Source organism: Sinocyclocheilus grahami, unplaced genomic scaffold (assembly GCF_001515645.1).
Source record: "Sinocyclocheilus grahami isolate Dianchi unplaced genomic scaffold, SAMN03320097.WGS_v1.1 scaffold586.1, whole genome shotgun sequence".
Taxonomy (NCBI): Eukaryota; Metazoa; Chordata; class Actinopteri; order Cypriniformes; family Cyprinidae; genus Sinocyclocheilus; species Sinocyclocheilus grahami.
In genome coordinates, this window is record NW_015505765.1 from 145770 (window position 1) to 165911 (window position 20142).

Here is a 20142-nt window from a genome sequence, read left to right on the forward strand (position 1 = left end):
TGCATTTGTGTCGTGTACACATCCTGTGTGGTGACAGAGCGAATAAACTTGACTGATGCATTCTGGGTTAAGGGAGTATGTCCACTGAGAGCAGAAGACGCTCTCACAAACTCTAACATACACTTCACCTGTCAGCCACCTGTCCACCACCAAGGGCACCTAAGAGTCTGGACAAAACCCTGGGCGACATTCTCCTTGCAGGGCATCATTAATCACTGGGTATGAATAAGTGTGTTGCTAAGAGGAGTTGGTGTTTGGCTGTCCAGGCTCAATCAAATCTGAGCATTCGACTGACTAAAAAACTTGGGTTCCACTCACTGAGTGAGGCATTGAGCGTGACCGAGCAGTCACTAACCCTGCGCTTGTGTGTGTCGATGGCTCCCTGAGTGACTTATGGAGGTCATGAAAGTGTCATTGTGGTAAACACTCACCTAGTAGGAGAGGCAGAAGCTTGAGATGGTCTTGTAGAGGGCTGCGTTTCAACTAAGCAGGATCTTAAATTATGGCAATTGAACCCAATGAGACCTGTAATGCAATGATGCCTGTCCTTCTTTGGAGTTCAAAATATTCATTCTGTGTCGCACCAAGTTTGACATCAGTTACATCAAACATCAATGGTTCTCAAAATCATTGATACTTGCTGTGTTTTAAGCCGCCATGTTTGAAAAAGACCGTTTCTGACACTAAACTATCATACTGTTTCAGAATAGGGCTGCATCTATCTATATATTGTTTTTGTTTGAACATTGGGCCATTGACAACCCTCATCCCCCATTAGTTCAAAAACTAAATGCTAACAGAATTGTAATTTGGGGGGAAATTATTTATTTAAATATACGTGTGTACAACAGTATCAGAATGATCCTTCAATAAGAGGTGCAAAAAGGTACAAAAATCTAAATTCACATTCAGCTCACCAAAGGTCAGGGTTCACAGGGGAAATGTCAGTGGTGGACTGCCAGGTTTCAGGTGATTGCAAGGACCCGTCTTCACACCTAGACCTTTGAGTGTCAAGCAGGTGTTAAGAGAACAAAGTACTAGACGCTGTAGTGTCCCTCACGTCTCAAGTCCCTTCACATCACTTCACACTCCTCCTTCCGCTCTGACTGGCACTGATGCCTGCAGCTGCTGTAAGCTTAATTGGTCCCTCTGGGTAAGGCTGGCACGAAAGGGAACAGGCATCTGTTCAGAATGGGCAAAGAGGAGAGCACCTAACCACTGGAGCAGCTGCCCTCAATGTCACCAGGACAACTGCAAGGGCGTTGAAAACGGGTAAGCCACTGACCTTCAGATTATTCACACGGCTAGCCTCAAACGTGTCACTCGGGAGGGGTTACTACCAGACTTCTCACCAGGGCACCTGCCAGGCATGGGATCTGTGCCAGGCAATGACAAATCTACCACCTTTTCATAATGGCAAAGGGAGGGAACGAGAGAGAGAGTGACAGTGTCCCATCACTGTTGTAAGACAAGAGGCTTCACTTCAAGTTGGTCATTAATATCCACAAACTCATTAAGTGGAGAATGCCATGAAAGGGGATATGGGACATGACAAGTGCCCTGGCAGGGAAGAGAAAGGAACAAATCACTGGCGCTTAAAATAGGCCAGCTGGTATTCACTAACCCTAACCGCAGAGCTGCATTAAGGAACACTATCATTTAGACCATAAAAAGATCTTATTACACATCACACAATAATTTAACAAGTGTATGAAACACTTTAACTCAATATGCAGCATTAAACAAAATAAACATTTCTATTTGTTATCACATCCTACACTCATACCTGCACAGTCAAGTCCTGTTATAAAAGGCAATCATAAATTGTGTTTCTGTCAGGACCACTATCGTCAAAGATGATTGACAATTTGCATACAGTTTGGATTGGCGGTATGGTTCTGTTCTGGGCAAGAACTTCCTGCGCCTCCATGCAGCCTAGCATGGATGAGAGCAGGGAGAGCGGCAATAACCCCCCAGGGTAAACAGAACAGAACTAACATAAATGTATTGCAGATATCGTTAAAGTGTGTACACATTGTGTACACATTTTAGAATTAGTCTGATTCAAGGAGAATCAGAAGGCTGAATCCCGACTGACAGAGGAGGATAATACTGAGAGACCTTATATATGAATGCTTAGATAGGTGTCGTATTCCCATAGGTAGATGGGGATCAGCTGAAGGTCAGCTGATGCGAGCTTGACTAACGTGACCTGCCAGAACTAACGCTATGCTTGATTTCTCTCAACGGTTTCTTATAATCTGAGGTCAGTGGTCCATTTGAAAAGGCCATGACTTATGCAACATTAGATTGGGTGTCTGTTGCATGCCATAGGACTTACGATGGGACGGCCTGACTATATTTATTAAACAGCTCAGATATAATATTAACTAATGCTGTATACACCAAATCAACAACAACAACAAAAAATGGTAAAAATAAGTTTAGGCGGGACCCAACGCAACAGGGTGCAGAGCGGGACAACTCTTGATGGGCGGGTGCGGGTGCGAGCGGGAAGAGACTTGTGTGTGTGCGGGATGCGGGAGAATAAAATGATTTGCGGTACTCCCGCAAAATAGAAATGATCTAAACAAATAAATGTCTAAAACATATACATTGTTATTTATGTGTTGCACAAAAGCAAAAAGAACAACTAATAACATCGTAATTGACATTCTAATAACTTTCACAATAGACACTGTGAAAGATTCATTGTGCATATGTTCATTGTGTTATAACAGAGCTTTATGAGATCGCGATGAACTGAGATGTCATAATAATAGTGATAATAAAGGAAGTGCTGCTCGCATTCTGCCATGCCAAACCATGCACGCAGCAGCCTGTGCTTGCTTTTCTGTTAAAAATACCAAGGTTTGGTAATGGTTATGCTTAGCCTAAATAACAAATATTTTATCGGGAGCATTTATGCTGGGATGTTGTGGATCTTAGGAGATGTTACAGAACCATTTAATGTAAATTTCTTTTATGTGCTGAAAAAAAATCGATATAGATTACTTTTATGCGGGCAGGAGCTGCACAAAACATGAATGTCGCGGGAGGGAGCGGGCCCAGATAAGATATTTTTCTGCGGGAGCGGGACAGAATCTTGCGGGAGCGGGACTGAAAAATCCATCCCGCACAAGTCTAGTGTGAGGAAGGGCGTTTAGACCGATTGACCACTGCACACAATCAATACTATGCCGTCTGCTGTTCCTAAAACCAAGACTCTTCCGCCTCAGTGCTTCACACATGGAAAGCAGCGTTAATGTTAACATGGGATCTGTTGTCACTTTTTAAACATACAGATGACCCCAAAGAAATGAATAAATGCTTTAGCCAGCCTGACTATCAGTCTGTGTCAGGAAAAAATGCACCGTACTGAACTGATCAATGGTGTACCATTTGCTAGCATGATAGCAGATTCATGTCACACAGTACATTCATTTACAAATACAATTTATATAAATAGTAATAGACTATTTTTATAAAGATTTCTGTGTCTAAATGCTAACCTAAGAGAAAGGTTTCTACACACATTACACATTTATTGCTTAAGTTTGTTAACAAGGAGTTCATTTCCTTTAAGCTGATTAAGAAATCTTCAAAATCCTGGTTTATTACATGTACATGGCATTATAGCCGATGATCAGCACTATTGTTTATCTGTTAAAGGTTGATATAGAAATTAAGTGAATTCTTATGTAATGAGTGATGTGAGTTATTAGTGCTTTCTTTATAATTTTGTAGTAACCAACTCAACATTAATGAGCTGACAGTAGTAGGAGGAGACTGTATAGAAAGTATATTTGCAAATCCTGACCAGATAAGTGACTAACCCTAACCAGAACAGAACCCCGGTTGCTCTACATCCACCGTGACAGGAGACAAACTAGCTATTTCCCACAGAGCAACTCACCGGGGACAACAGGATGTCAAATGATGTGCAAAACCACATATAATTATATCATGTCGAAGCTACACAGAGGGAAAAGAAGGAGTTTCGTTTCTTTTAATACACACACACGTTGTGGAATTCCCTCTCATAACAAATTAGACTGGTTAATGGTGAACAAATTAAATGGTGACTAAATTCTCTCTTTTTGGGGGGTTGGGGGGGGGGGGGGGGTAGCGCAATTGAAAATACAATTTGCTATCCTATTTGAAAATTGTCCGGAATATCGTTCCATACTGTATATATATATATACATATATATATACAGTATATATATATATACATATATATATATATATATACATACATACATACATATTTTATTTTTTTTCTAATCTACGTCACACCTTCTACTTCAAAAATTACACATTAAATTCAATATGTTACTTAAAGGCACAGTTCACCCAGAAGTGAAAATTATGTCTTCATTTACTCACCCTCAAGTTATTCCAAACCTCTATGCATTTCTTTTTTCTGTCGAACTCAAAAGAAGATATTTTTTAAGAATATGGGTAACAAAACAGTTGATGGTCCCCACTGACTTCCACAGTATGGAAAAAAAATACACAAGTCAACACTGAAGTGGATCAAAACCTTTCATCAAAGTTGTCCTAAAACCAAAATGTGTTCTCGTCTTAGGACAACTTTGATTAACTTTTTTGATCCACTTCAAACGTTGACTAATGTACTATGGAAGTCAATGGGGACTATCAGCTTTTTTCCCCCAAAATATCTTCTTTTGTGTTTAACAGAAAAAATATACTTAATTATACAGGGTTGAAACAACTTGAGGGTGAGTAAATGATGACAAGATTAAAATTTTTGGCTGAACTTTCCCTTGAACAATTATTTGTAAAATTTACTAGCAATTGCTGAGTGAAGACTGTTTCTACATACAAATATTTCCGGTGTATTTTAAAAGGTGACATCTTTCTTTCTATCTTTAGATCACAATCTCTAAATTCCCATGCGTGTATGTGTGCTTCAGTAATGTCTTCCTCTTATGCATCATCCAAATAAAGATTCTCAGTAATTAGTGTGTGGGATATGAGAGTGCTGTCAACAGAGAGGAACACTGTTAGTCCACAGGTGTGGGAAAGACCCTCGGCACAATTCTCAGGCAGAGACAGGTGCATTTACAACACACTATTGCCATTCACACTGCCACTCTAGGACATGTCTGTCCTGTGTCTCAGAGTAAAGAAACTTGTCTGCTAACAATTAAGAAGATACTCTGGAAGACAAATCTACTAAAGGATACAACAGAACAGATAAAGCTTACAATCTTTGTACTGACTAAATCATCAAGTGGTTTAAATTATGAATGGGCCCCTTGTAAAAGGGCTCCCTCTGCAGGTGATGATCAGTAATGAACAAAAAAGATATCTCATACATTAAAACCTAAGCAAACAAAAAATATATAGTTTCCCCCCCTAAATATTAATAACAATGTTTGCCACAAGTAAGCCTTGATATATTTCATACTTGGTAATACTGGATATAACAGAACTACACAATACATATTGTGTTTTCATCTAAAAAAATAAGTACCTATGAGCTTAATTTCAAAAGAAGAGGAAAGATGTCAAAATGGAGAAAATCAACACCTAAAATGAAGCTGAACGTATTGTGTCATTTAAAGTGCAGCATGGCGACAGTGAGCATAAAAAGAAATGGATAACTAACTAACTCCAAGACACTCAGACAAACTAAAGAGGATCTGGAATTGTTTTGGCAGATTTCCCTGACCTAGTGTGTGCCGATGTCTGCATGCTGTGCGGCAAACTGATACAGGTGTAGAAATAGCAGCAGGAACCATGCTTAACACTGTCCTGAGACAGGTGCAGTGTTTTGCCAATGGGAATACAAACAATAGATGAGCTACATTAGTGGCAAAATCACTCTAGCACCTCAGTTTGCCTTTAAAAAAAGTGGTAAGCAAGATGAAGGCAATGGAATCCGGACATGATATATGTCCGACTCAAACCTCCATCCCCCTGAACACATGTGCAGGGAGTCAGGATTCCAGTGCAAGGCAAAAATGTACACAAACCCATACTGTAACATCAGAACTGCACCCCCCACCCCACCCCCACTAGACTGGACTCAATTACTCTCTTAGTTCAGAGCAAATCTTACTAATTAAATACGCTAAGCATTAATTATGTAGCCTGAGTGGGAGCCTATAAAACTATACCCACCAATCCCAGCCGATCGATACTGCAGGAGTGGAATTAGCAGTTATCTTAAAGTCCTTTAACAACAGTGCAGGCTGACAGACCAACACAAGCAATCATCCATAATGAAACGGACACACACACACACACACACTGTAGTGCATTTAAGTAAGCTAGGGAAAATGTAATACCATTTTTTGATGCAAAGTATGAATGTCATACATACTGTTCTTCATGATAAAACACTCAAATACTAGGGCTTCACTAATACTAGATGTGGGTCTCCACTGGAGGCCACAACCCAAAATACTTACCATATAATTAAACAGAGGATATAAATAAACAGGCCTTTTGGATAAAATCTTTTGATCTGTGATTTGGTGTAAGTAACTTAAACAGGTTTCACGATATACCCATATCTTCTGTCAATAAAACGTCTGATTAATTTTTGGATCCAGGTAAATGCTCTAAGCCTTTTTAAAGAGAAGGGGGTTTGAGATATATCAAGAAAATAAAAAATAAAAAGATATTTGTGAACGAAATTGGTCCATCAGTCTTTTTTTTGTTGGCATTTTATCGTGATAGGATAGTTTAGAGTTGACAGGAAGCGAATTGGGAGAGAAAGTGGGGCAGGATCGGGAAAGGTCCTCAAGCTGGGATTCGAACTCGGGATGACCATAGCACAGTACGTTGGCACACTGCCCACAAGGCTATCGGCACAGACAATCGTTGTGAACTGTTAATAATACATTTGCATGCTATTGAGCTTATAACTTCAAGGTGATAAATTGCAATGTTTGTTTTAAAGTGCCCCTGTTATGCCATTTTTAACTTTCCTAATATTGTTTTGGGAGTCTCCTACAAAAGGTTTACATGCATGCAAGGTCAAAAAACGCTTTCGTTTTCTCAAAATGGGCATTTAATACAACCCTCTACATTGCGAGTAAATCACTCGCATATGCGACTAAATCTTACTCTGGGCGACTAAATGATGTCTAATATTAGCCAATTGCTAATCAATTCTTAGATTTTACTCGCCAGTGTGTGAGTTGGAGGTTAAGTATAAGTGTAGCACAGATATATTTTCACTCACAGAACACTCTGACTGAGCGCTTCAGAGTTTCACTCTCCGTCAAGCGATCTGTGATGTTTTTCAGTTCATCTCAATGGATTGTGCAACGCACCTGTATTTGACGTACCATAAACTCTAGTGTGAAGGCGCACGACTCCCCGTCGCTTTGTTTCACACACACGCAGAGAGAGAGAGAGGGAGAGAGAATTGACGCGCTACATGTAAACGATACTCTTTGTTATATTTTGCTGTCAAAATAACGGAGTTCCTTTGGAATTCTTCAGCGTTTAACAACTGCCGCTTTCTCCGGTAGTGGGCGGAACTAATGTGCAAATGGCAATCTTATTGGCTGGCGCTCATCTATTATCATCCCTGTTTTGATTTCAGCAAATCAGTTCGAGCGAACGCACACAACCTGATTAATATTCATGAATCCAGTAGCTCATTAATCCTTAGTGCGATTTATATTGTTCTTATTAATTCGTATCATTAGTATCTTTGATCCCCCCCCCCCATTTTTTTTTATTTTATTTTTTACAGAAACACTGAATGACCAAAAAAAGTACCACCACCAGTCCGAAGTTCAGTTAAAATGACAAATATGCATTCATAAATGGTTATCAAGTTTTAATTCTAATGACTAAAGTTCTATCATTACATAATATTGATTATCATATTATAATGCTTGACTGACTTATATGACTGATGTTAAGTTAAAATATCTTTCAGATATTTATATAACTGTGCCATTTTACAAACACACACACACTAAACCCCTCCTTTCCGTGAGCCTACTCTGCTCTGATTGGTCAGATCTGTTGTGATTGGTCTACCGCGTACAGCGTGTATCAGAAAAGGATTTTGTCCACAAAATGATAAGAGCACACATTATTTTTAACACATTATTTTATTACTTTACACACAGTATTTTAACTTAGGTGCTGCAAGCCATGCTTGTTTTCTCTTGTCAGTATTTGTCACAGAATGCAATGCATACACTGTCGGAGACGGACAGATTTGCTGTTGCAAAAAACAAGTACTTCACAAGAATTTTATTTAAGTTTATTGCTCTTACTGTGGCATGAGATAATCCAAACGGAAGTTATAATCCATCATGGTAGCATTCGTTACTCGTTACTTTTCGCTGAGTTACTCAGGTAAAAGGTAGATGGGGAGCTTTAAGAAATATATTTGTTTAATTGCATACAATAATTACTATACTGTGTCGAGTTGTAAAATCTGGGTTGAGAATCACTGCACTGAATGAAAATATTTACATACAACAAAAAGTTGTATATTTACAACTGCTCAAAAGAGTAAAAATCAAAAGCAAAAGAAACCAAAAATAAAAGACTGGATGAAGAGAAAGTGAAAGAGAAAGCTGGGGGCCTTCCACTGACAACACTCACTTCCCAGATCTCATCTGTCCATCAGTTTGTGAGCTCTGTGTGTTAAACAAGCTCCCACACATTTCCCAGGATAACACACAGAGCCTGCGGTTTTAAATTTGGACAGCCACCTGTGAGGATGACTAAGATAGCTTGTTGGGGCAACCTGTGTGTGTGTGTGTGTGTGTGTGTGTGTGTGTGTGCATGCAGGGTTTATGGAGCTTACTTGGATAGGGGGTGTTGAGCTGGGGAACTTGCATGCCAATCGTGGCCAGGAGTCTCTGAGAGGCCTGAAGGTACTTAACTGTTCCCTTGAGAGTAAAATAAAGATCGAGTCCAAATGAGAGAGAGGGAAGGCATAGAAAAGGGATATGCCAGAGTGAAACTTTGGGCTGTGCCAAAAAAGCCCATCGTGAACAAAAAAGCAGACAGAAAATGGGCCGGGTGAGAGATTAAAAAAATAGGGAAAGGGAAAGGCGAATGAAGGGGCGCCTGCTTGGTTTGCTGGCTTAATTCTTAGGCTCAGAATAGAGCATGAGCTCCAATGTCTGGGCCACTTCGACAGAAATGGAAAGTTGAGAGTTATTAGGGTCGGGTTTCCCAGTTCACCCCTCCGTCATGGGCTGTGGGCCAGGTGGAGCGGACTGTGGGTTTGGGAGTAATGTGTGTACTCTAGCCCCTGGATGGCCTCTCTGGTCAGCATTCAGCTACAGCCAGCCAGTTAATTAGGAGAATTTCATCACTCCGTCATAGAGTAGCAAAGATAAAGGGAGAGGAAGGGACAGAAATATACCATTAGTCTACGGTCACAGAAGTTGATTTAAGCCCATATGGATGGCGATGAGAGTAGTGTTGCTTTCGTCAATGAAAATTATGACTAAACATTGTCGTCAACGAACCTTTATAATAGCCCTACTGTGTGTTAGACCTACCCGAAAAACTAAAAAGCAATTTATTTCATTTGTAGGCCTATCGTGATTTTTTTTTATTTGTGCTATCATTAGTAATTTCTTTATTTGTTCTCATTTTATTATTAACTGCTTAGCCTCCTTGTCATTTTTTATTCAATTCAAAGTTTTAAATCAAGCTATCTCGTGCTACTGCAACACAATTACCCAGCTGTAAAATCAAAAATACACTGAGTGAGCAAAACTTTTTTTAATTACCATTATAACTAGCTATCTCACAATGTTTATATATGAATAAAAGCCTACATTAAAATCTGTCATATAAATTGGTATCTTCATTAGAAATTAGCCTACTGATTGCCACCATTGATATACACATTTTTTATATTAAAAATATCTGTATGACATTATAATCTGCAGTTCTTCCCTGTTGTACTGAATATCTATACTTTTCAAATTATCATATCGAAGTTAGAAATTCAAATATTGTGACAAAATTAATTTTGTAGGGCGCCACAAATTTGTTAAAATTTCTAAAGGGTGCCGTGACTAAAGAAAGGTTGGGAAACACGGATTTAGAAGACGAAAACCAAACAAAGTTAAGTCTGACACAGAGAAAGGGACCGATGGCCGGCCAGCCGGGGTTCATCTTTATTTAAATTTATGTGTGTGTACTTCTAACATGTTTGGTTGGTAAAATAAATGTTGTAAATTCAAATCAGAGCGTCTTCCGTGTCTGGAATGGATGTATTCTTGAGTCTATAAGGTAACAATAATATAATAAGATAACCTTGTTTGAAATGGGTTTGGCTAAAAGAAAATTTTGGTTTCGTCTATACTACTAGGTACTTATACTATATTGACTGGGTTAAATAGAATTGCATTTCTAAAAAGAGACTAAAATACAATTTTCGTCAACTAAAACTAGACGAAAATAGTCATGGACAATTCTGACTAAAATAAGACAAAAATGCTCAGACTTTTAGTTGACTAAAACTTGACTAGACTAAAAAGAGTATGAACGTGACTAAAACTAATAAAATCTAAAATGACAGCTTCACACAAAGACTAGACTAAAACAGGCCGCCAAAAACAACACTAGATGAGAGTAACACAAGCTCTGTTTGAACTGAACTGTGGTTGTTTTATTGACATCCTCCTATTGATTGTTTAGATTTTCCTTATTCTTTTCCACAAGCCATGTAATTCATACATGCAATGAAATGAAGCTATTCTAGAATATGCTTAGGGCCAAAGGGTCAAGTTTGTTTATCGTAAACAAGTCAATCATCCTCTTCACATGCACTGTGGATTGGAGATTTACAATATTTTGCATATGGGAACATAAACCTATATGCACACTACCAAAAAAAGATTGGGGTCATTTAAAAAAAAAAAGTCTCACAAACACTGAATTTATATTACTATTATAAAAAAATTAATTAAATTAAATTAAAACACTTTTTTTAAAATCTATTTTAAGATGTAATTTAACCTTTCGATGATAAAGCTGAAATTTCAGCGGCAATTACTCCAGTCTTCAGTGACACATGATCCTTCAGTTGTGCTGCATGGTACATTGTCCCACACACCGTGAACATTTTTTTCAGTATTCTTTAATGAATAGAAAGTTCAAAAGAACAGCATTTATTTGAAACAGAAGTACTTGTAACATTTTAAACTTTACTATCGCTTTTGATAATTTTTTGGTAATGCATTTTTGCTGAATAAATATATTAAATTCATATTTAAAAAAAATGTGTAAGAAGACAGGAAAACTTTATATCTTTAACTTTATCAACTTTAGCTCAAATGTCTTCTGTAAAAAAAAAAATTTGAGAAAGAGAAAGAGAGAGTGGTGAACAAGAAGGTGGTTGCAGGTTTTAAAAAAAACAAATTCTGCAAATCCATTTGGTCACTAGTGGCACAGAAAATTACACTTCAGCTTTAAAGGGTTTCTAAAATGCTTTTTCACTTTTTCAACTTTAGTTAGTCTGTAATGTTGCTGTTTGAGCATAAAAAAGATCTGCAAAGTTACAAAGCTCAAAGTCCACTTCAAAAGGAGATTTTTTATTTAACAGAAATCACTTTTCAAAAACTACAACGAACGACTCGTTTGGACTACAACGCATATTTTCCAGGATTTGTGATATCACAAATATCGACGAATGGGACGAGACCTGGTTGAGCTGCACTAGAGAAGGCAACGATTGTTATTATCACTATGTTGGAGACACGCTAGCTTTCCAAATGCAGACGAACTTGGAGTGATTACAATCATCCGGGTTTAAATCTAGCTCAAATTGATTTGATTTGATGCAATATTTACACTGAAGCTCGCAGGCGGTTATGGTAAGGGGCGTGACATTTCCTGACCAGGTGCCGAGTGCTGCCAATCACAACACACACTGGCCCAGCTACCCAATCACAGCACATTTCGTATTTCAGAAGGCGGGCCTTCATTTGATACAGGAACTATTTGAGCCGTTCATGCCAGACTGGGGAGAGAGGTGTTGTAATAATGTAAAATATGTGAAAAATAATGTGTTTTTCAAACAACCTAGTATGAGCCTGTTCTAGTACACCCCCAAAACAAAATCAAGACTTTGTAAAAGAGCATAATAGGACCCCTTTAAGAGTCACAGTTTCATGTGCTTCTGGGTTTGTAATTAGGAACTTGGAAACTAACTTGGCAACTTGGTAACTAGCCACTTGGACAGAGTGAACAAGACAGATCAAAGGCCAAAAACCGAGTGAGACTGCACCAGTGAAGGTGGTGTAAATGGCTATACTATGCCTGCAAGACCTGTAATTGACTGCAATGTGTTGAAACTGTTCTCGGATATGGTTACTAAAAATGATATGAACATATGTGGGCTCACATAACAGCCAAAAGTAAAAATGGATATTAATCGGTCTACCTAATTCTTACACTTCATCTTCTTACTTCATACACCTGTCTTTCAACAGTCATCGGCATATTCGCTCATATCCTATAAATGAACTAGTGATTTTATTATAAACTGCATAAATTAGAAAAAAAACTATTTAGATTTTAGTCGATTCTAGAGGTGAGGAATACACTACCTAATCCAATCAGATTTTAAAACACTAATCATCATACACTTGCCAACTTTGTAAATGTTACACATATATACTGGGCATGACAAATAAAAATGTGTTCTAAAATTTGTTCAAAATATCAAACATTTTTTTATAATTTGATGGAATCATAGACTGTGCTCAATATACAATTTTCCATAAATTTTCCATAAAATAGGTAAACGCTGACTGACGAATGTTGTGTATATTCCAGCTTTTAGCTACATATTTCAATTGTACAAAAGCGAATAGTGCTTACAATAAGACCGATATTGTCAATACTGTGAAATAATGGCCAAGTGACCAATTTGTCTAGTAAATTTCAACACAGAGTGACAATACACCTAAACAAAACATACACAGTTAGTTTAGCATGTTGATTAGAGTTCCAAAAAACCAGAGCAAGTGAATGATGTGTCTCTTTTTCTAGAAGCACAACACCCCTGTAAACATGACCTCTGTGACACCAGCTTTCCTCCAGAGAACAGAGTGTCTTACTGGTTTAAAGTAAGGCCTGAAGACTAGTCTTAATCTCCAGGCCCTCTTTCTGCCCCCTCCCAGTTGGAAACATTTAACCCCATGAACCTGTCCCACTCCAATCCACTCTATGAAAGGGCCAAAAAGCCTCATTATGGATGTGTTTTGGCTGGCCTTAGACCGCATAGTCTTCTTCCCACGCAATGCCAATTTACTGTGATTATTATGGTAACACTTCACGCCGTGTGGACAGATGAAGGGTGTGTGGGAGGGGACGCTAAAATCAGATTACTGGAAAGGGGAAACTTAAAGGGCTTGGGCAAGAGGTAATATTATAACGTGCCATTTGTAGGAACCTAGCCATGGTCTTAAAACAACTAAGTGAACTTACTTATGTTGTGCTACATAAGACTGACGCAAAAGGAACAGTCTTCAGTGTCAAAAAAGTACACCTGAATAACAGTCACACAAGGGGAGCAGTGTGCTCTAAAATATTACAGCTAAAAATTCAGTTAGAAAATTCTAAAACATTATTTTTATTGTTAAATTATTTATTTATTTATTATTTAAATAAATAGTAAGTGGTAAATAAATGGTAATTAAATTATGTATTATTTGTTTACAATTAACAATTTATTTCAATTTCCATGTAACAATATTTAATTTATAGTAATAATAATAAAAATAAGTATGTATTTTGGGTGATTACTGGTAATTATTTATCACTACAGAAACTAGATGATGACAATCATACGTCAACATTAATTAGTCAAGTAAAGCTTAATTGGACTGACAAAATACCAATAAATCGTAAAGACAAGCATGTTTGTAAGTCTCGGACAAACACAACTACACAATGCATGTGTTAGAGGCGATAAATGATGTGTATGTTCTTAAATAATTAGCAGGTGTGTCCTGTTTAAGGTTTCTGATTTATTCTGTCCCTTGTGTTACCGGAGACCCCTCAGGATACCAAGAAAACATTTACCCCCAAAACAGGGAAGGAGTGTAAGTGCAGTGTCCCATTTCATTGCCGTTTGGATTACACTTTTCATCACTTAGCCTTCAACTGCTGGCACAAACACTCAACAAATGATCTCACACATCAACCCTTTACCGCACAAACTCAAAACTAGCTCCAATGTGAAAATGTGTGCAAACAGTTTGACAATAAACACATTTTCTATTTCTGCTTGTACTTATACATTTTCCTGTACGTGTATATTAGACACACATCTCAAACTGCATAGAAACTAAGTGGTCTTATCTCCTTTCACTTAATCTGCAGGTGCTCTCATGCAGTTTACAGATAAGTGCAGGGGATGGGTGTGCCTGGCAGGTGGCTGTTAGTTGTGCTGCTGCTTGGGTGTGTCAAACAAGCCCGAGCAGTGAGAAGCTTTAATTATGGCCAGCTGACAGTTTGACAAGGGAGCAGCTAGAGGCCCAGGCTAGAGAAGCAAGGCACAAGAGCATTGGATAATGTCTCTCTACGTCTGTCAGTGACTGTACACGAATTACACACTGGGAATCCATGTCGAGCAGAGGGGTGTTTTCTTTAAAGAGTTTGAGGTTGATCAGTTGTCCTGTGGTTGTATGCTGGGTGTTACCATGGTATGTTACTACATTCTGACCAAATGATTTGTAAACTTCTATTTATATACAGAAGCTGCCCTGCTAAAAAAGATGTTCTGAGTTCTATGTTGTCCATTGCCAAAATTGCATAGTAAACCAATTTCTTTCTTCAGATTTGTTGAATATTTATTGAATATCCTTTTTTTAGTTTTCTATATTTGCTATAATATTAATATTTCTTATTAATTCTTACATTTAAAAAAAATATGTATATATATTTTTTTATATCCACTGTATTTTTTTTCTGTGCATGTCTAAACGTCAAATAAATAATCAAATTCGGGCAAGCAAGCAAGCAAACAAACAAACAAATAACAAATCTACACTTTCGTTTAAAGGTATGGAGTTGGTAAGATTTTTGTAAAATATTTTTGAAATTATCTTATGCTCACCAAGCCTCCGTTAATTTGAACAGTGATGAAAGTAATTGGCAGTTGTACCAACGACAACCAGACAGAGAGAAACTGACAACAGACAGCTGAAGGACAGACAAGTTGAGATATACTGAACATCCACATACACACAATAGCTGTTAACAGGTGGTGGGTGGTCCTCCCAAAGACAGGCCTGCTGGACATATTTTGAACAGGTTGGTATGTGCATGCCGGGACCCGTACAGAGCATGAATTTGAGTAGTTGGATGTTTATCCAGTGGACATTGGTGGAGGGGAGAGATTACACCCCATTAAAGAGCGAGCTGGCCCATCTGCTTGACATGCAGGGCCTGAGAAAGTGATGTGGAATGAGCAGAATGTTCGTCCCAGAGACTGAGGGTCGACGGTGTGCGAGTACAAGCGTGACTGACGCAGTTGATGAAACCACTGTGGCATTGTGGTATTTAGAGCAAATATATCTCAGGTGACAGTTGAGAGAAGTAAAGACACTATGTTGGCCCTCGTAAATATCTCCTATTTCTTTTGCATTCAGATTAATACACCATTCATGTTATATTGTGCTTGATATCCCTACTGGCTTTCTACCTTTACATACAACCTTGTGTTGTATTCATGCGATTGTATTGCATATCTATATCTATAACTAACAATAATACACCACAAGGTTTCACGCAATGCTAACCTTGGATCAGGAGGGCATGTGGATCAAGTAAACCAGGGCTGGCCGACACACATTTGTCATAAACAGGGTATTTATTACTGGACTGGAGCTGGGATGCTTACTCAATATGGCAGAGGCATATGTAAGAACGGGAGGTGGGGGGGGGAGCCGGGAATGAGATCCAGCAGATGAGGGAGCAGTGGTGGTGTGAAAAAAAGTGGCAGAAACTAAAGGAAGTGTGAACTAGCTAGTGATGCAAAAAAACAAACAAACAAACCACATAAGGAACGAATGCTTAAAGGGATAGTTCACCCAAAAAAAGAGCGCGCACGGCATCCGATGCGTGAGGTGTGTACGCGCTCTGGCGTAGTTTACGCAAGCGCCGGAAGTGATCTCTCGCGCTTATACGTCACTCATTGGTTACACAGTGCACAGTCATTGTAGGTACGACGGCTAATCAAAATGGTACTTACTTGCACTTATCTGGATTGTTCAAACCGACTTAAAACTAAAAGATTACGTTCTCTCGCGCGAACTCATTCGGGAACCTGCTCGCCTGAAGTTATGATTGATTGCTCTTCGCCTGGATATCAACACACCCATTAACGTAAACTACGCCAGAGTGCGTACACACCTCACGCATCGGATGCCGTGCACGCGCTCAAGGAAGTTGGACAGAGTGTCAAAAAATTACATAAATACTGTTCGGTTTCTCGTACAAACCGATCGTTTCGTGTCTTAGGACATCAATGTGTCGTCACGAGCCACAGGGTTTAATTTGGATTTGTCTGTGCATGTTTTTTTTTTACTCTCATAGATTTTGTTACCATTGCCATGCATTATACGACTGATAGACTGCAACGGCTGGACTTAAAAATCATAATTTGTGTTCTACTGAAGAAACAAAGTCACCTACATCCTTGTTCCCCCTTTGGGTAAGCAGATAAACATCACATTTTCATTTTTGGATGAACTATCCCTTTAAGGGCAGGAGGAGACTGACGCACTGGCTGTCACCTCTAAAATTTACAATGCATGTATGGTTGCCAGTAGGGGGGTTTAATTTGGTCTGGATAATAGAAAACGGCATTCCAGCACTAATGCCTCAAAAATGATTGGCAGTTTGTTTGGCAGTCCATTGCATTTCCTGTACACTCCAGCACCATCCAGCTTTGTATGCATACATACATATATACATCAGTGGCGTTCCGTCCATATAAGCTGCGAATGCTCCGCATACCCAGGCCATTTGAGAGAATAAGTTCACGGGATAATTCATATAAACATGATTATAAGTTGCTCCCTTGTCATTTGAAATGTAACTTAAAGCTTAAAGAGTTAGGAATAAGTACGTAAAATCATTTAAATAATTTTTTTGCCAAATTGCAGTAATTTTCTGTAAATCTACGTCAGTTATAGCTGCTTCCGGGCGAGCGGATTCTCCGCAGCTTTCTCGCCTCAGCTCTGTTGCTATGACTCGTCAGGATTATAGCGCGTTCTCAGTGATTTGCTGGTCTGCTGCAGATTTAATGTGCGAGGTAAGCTGTTCACGAAGTGCTCGCCCAAGCGGAAAAATGCGCTGTTGCTGCCAGATCTTGATTGCAGAAAATTACATTGTGTTTGATGCAAAACCAACTCGACTAAATCAAAAGAAAAAAACATTAACTATGTTTTTATTTTCTCAAGCAAAGCAAATTTTAAAAGTCCACTGAACAACTCACATTTTTGGTCATAGACAACAACTTATGTTGAAGATATACGTTATTGCCCAAGCGGTAAATAAAAAAAAATATATATACTATATACAATTTTAATAATAACAAACATCATATTGTTTGCAAGGTTGCAATGTTACTTTGCAATATTTTAAATACTTTTGGGCATTTTGCATGGTCTGTTATGTCACCCGGGTGGGAATTTTAACTCCTATTCACTGTGAATAAAAAATAATTTAGCTGATGCAGAGAGACATATAGAGCGGGGGAACCCCCCTCAATCCCCCCACCCTCTGATTACTATCATAACATAACGTGTTTTTACTTGGAAAACCAGCTATATTTTTCTTGCATTCGAATAACAATGGATAAACCTGAAACGATAGACGAAGGATTGGAGATGAATTTCATTTACAAATAAGGTAGGAAATGTGCATACTTTTAAATCAACACCTGCCACGGTGTTTCTTATTTGTCATCTGTGATCCCTTTTGAGTGTCCTAAAACATTCTAACACGCCCCCACATGTCTACGTCACGATGTGGGAAGATTTGCATAACTTTTACTCTCTCTGTTGCCGCTGCGGCCATGTTGTGGAGATGCTGTGTGTTTCGTTGTGAAAGCGAAACTACTTAGTTTGGCCGTCCAAAAGAGGTCGATATCCGCTTCATCATGCCTAGAGCTCATCCGTGCTGGTCGCTGAGGAAATACACCATGGACGAAGCGGAGTCCAGCCCGGGGTCGTCACATGTGGTCTGTTTCCTGATCCTGGTAGAGTAGACTACAATGCTGGCTGTTCTGACTCACAGACTGTAAGTACTTTTTTTATATTTAAAGAATTTGCCACTGATGATTCAAACGCGAGTTTTGAGCAGTGTAGAGTAGGACTTGTTATTTGTCATTTCTCCAATCACAAATGCAGACATGGTTTTATGTTTATGCGGAGCGATGCAACGCAATGCGTAAAAAGACAGTATAAGTCATTATAATCCATAATTATGTCCCCACTGGATGCAACAAATGCCTCGTTTATAATGGCTTTTAATGTTGTTGTCTCGTCGCTCCGGCCGGGACATGGCATCACAGTATGGTAAGGGGCGTAACATTTCCATCACAGGCTTGAGGTATTTGGCCAATCACAACGCACTGGATAGTTGGCCAATCACAGCACACCTCGCTTTTCAGGCCGATGAGCTTTGTAAAAATCAACGCTTTTCAGTTCATGAAGTGTGTGATTAATTGCGATTAATCACAGAAAAAGGATGTGATTAATTACATTTACAATTTTAAATCAATTGACAGCCCTAATATATATATATATAACGTTAGCAGGATTTTCTGCTATTTATACTACTTATTGCAAATAGTGGCAATTATCTGCACCTCAGTATTGTAGTACATTATAAAACAGTATGCATTAATAACATATTGAGTGTAAATTATTATTTTAATTCAAATTATTGGATGTCACCTTAAGGGACAATAAATCCCTCCCTACACCTATACCTCCCCTAACCCTACCCGATACTTTAAGTTCAACTTTTAGATTATTTCCTTCATTATTATTGAAAATACATGCCTTTCCAGTGTGATATCTGATTTGAAAAGGTAGGAAAAAAAGTTCGGCAAAACGCAGATTCGAACCCCGGTAGATTGCGTCAAAAATGACTTAACACGTACTTCACCATCTGCGCCACTAGAGTCTTCTGTAATGCTTTGTAATCACACGTTGATGGGCGGAGTTAGTGTAAATATCCTCTGCCAACAAAGCGGCCTATTTGCACTAAATAGACACTCCATTTTTTATTTGTGAACTGATGTTCAGCTGTTCTTTTTAATAGTCAACTTATTTTCAGGTCATCATCATAAAAGCCCTGTCACAACTGTCACAGGCACAAAGATAGGCTACATCTTTCATTTCATCAAGCTGAATGCTCACTAAAAACTGTCACCACGTTTTCAAGCCATTTCATGTTTCATTTTGACGTGACACAAAGCAGTGATATCTAAGCAGGAGAGTTGTTTACTTTATAATTAGTCAATAATGCCATCATTCTCTTCATTCAGGCCGAGAGCTCGCATGAAAACAAGAGGTGGGATTTATCACACGAACCAATCACATCCAATCATAACTGATCAGATCCAATTATAGCGCAATGAAAGCATTGCCTCCTCTCACGTGATTTTCCCCCATTCATCTCAATGAGCCTCCAGAAAAGTCACGGCACGCTAAGGTGTCTCTGCAGAAAGTCAATGGACCGAGGGGAGGCAAGCCTCCGCTGTAACTTTACCTGCGGGTGTCGCTGTTGGACAGTGTTACTTTATAAAAATGAGAGACTTTTAGACTTTTAATATCATATTTAGTCATGTTTGCACCGTTTTAATATCAATTATTTTCTCATCTAATTTTGAGGAGAGGAGACACTGCCTCCCTTGCCTCCTCGGAGGAAACTATATATACTGTATATATTCATAAATTTTTACAGGGGGTTTAATCTTTTTGAATTGGATGATCAGGTAAATTGTACTTATTTTGTCTTCTGGGAAACATGTAAGTATTTATGTAGCTTCTGAAGTCCTGTACTAAATGAAAAAATATGATTGTTAAACAAAATGAGAAGAATTTACACATCATCATCCTGTTCAAAAGTTTACATGCTTAA

General features: G+C 38.6%; 1 protein-coding gene and 1 long non-coding RNA gene across 2 annotated transcripts in view; both read right to left on the reverse strand.

Annotated features, from left to right (window-relative positions):
• zc3h3 (zinc finger CCCH-type containing 3) overlaps nucleotides 1-20142 on the reverse strand; it is a 73718-nt gene that overhangs the window by 45349 nt on the left and 8227 nt on the right. The gene's annotated exons all lie outside the window — the stretch shown is intronic.
• LOC107556990 (uncharacterized) lies at nucleotides 4784-14606 on the reverse strand. The gene is made up of 3 exons (XR_001605341.1): nucleotides 14597-14606; nucleotides 12419-12424; nucleotides 4784-4952 (listed from the first exon to the last, which is right to left on the reverse strand). It is a non-coding gene; the product is annotated as an uncharacterized lncRNA (long non-coding RNA).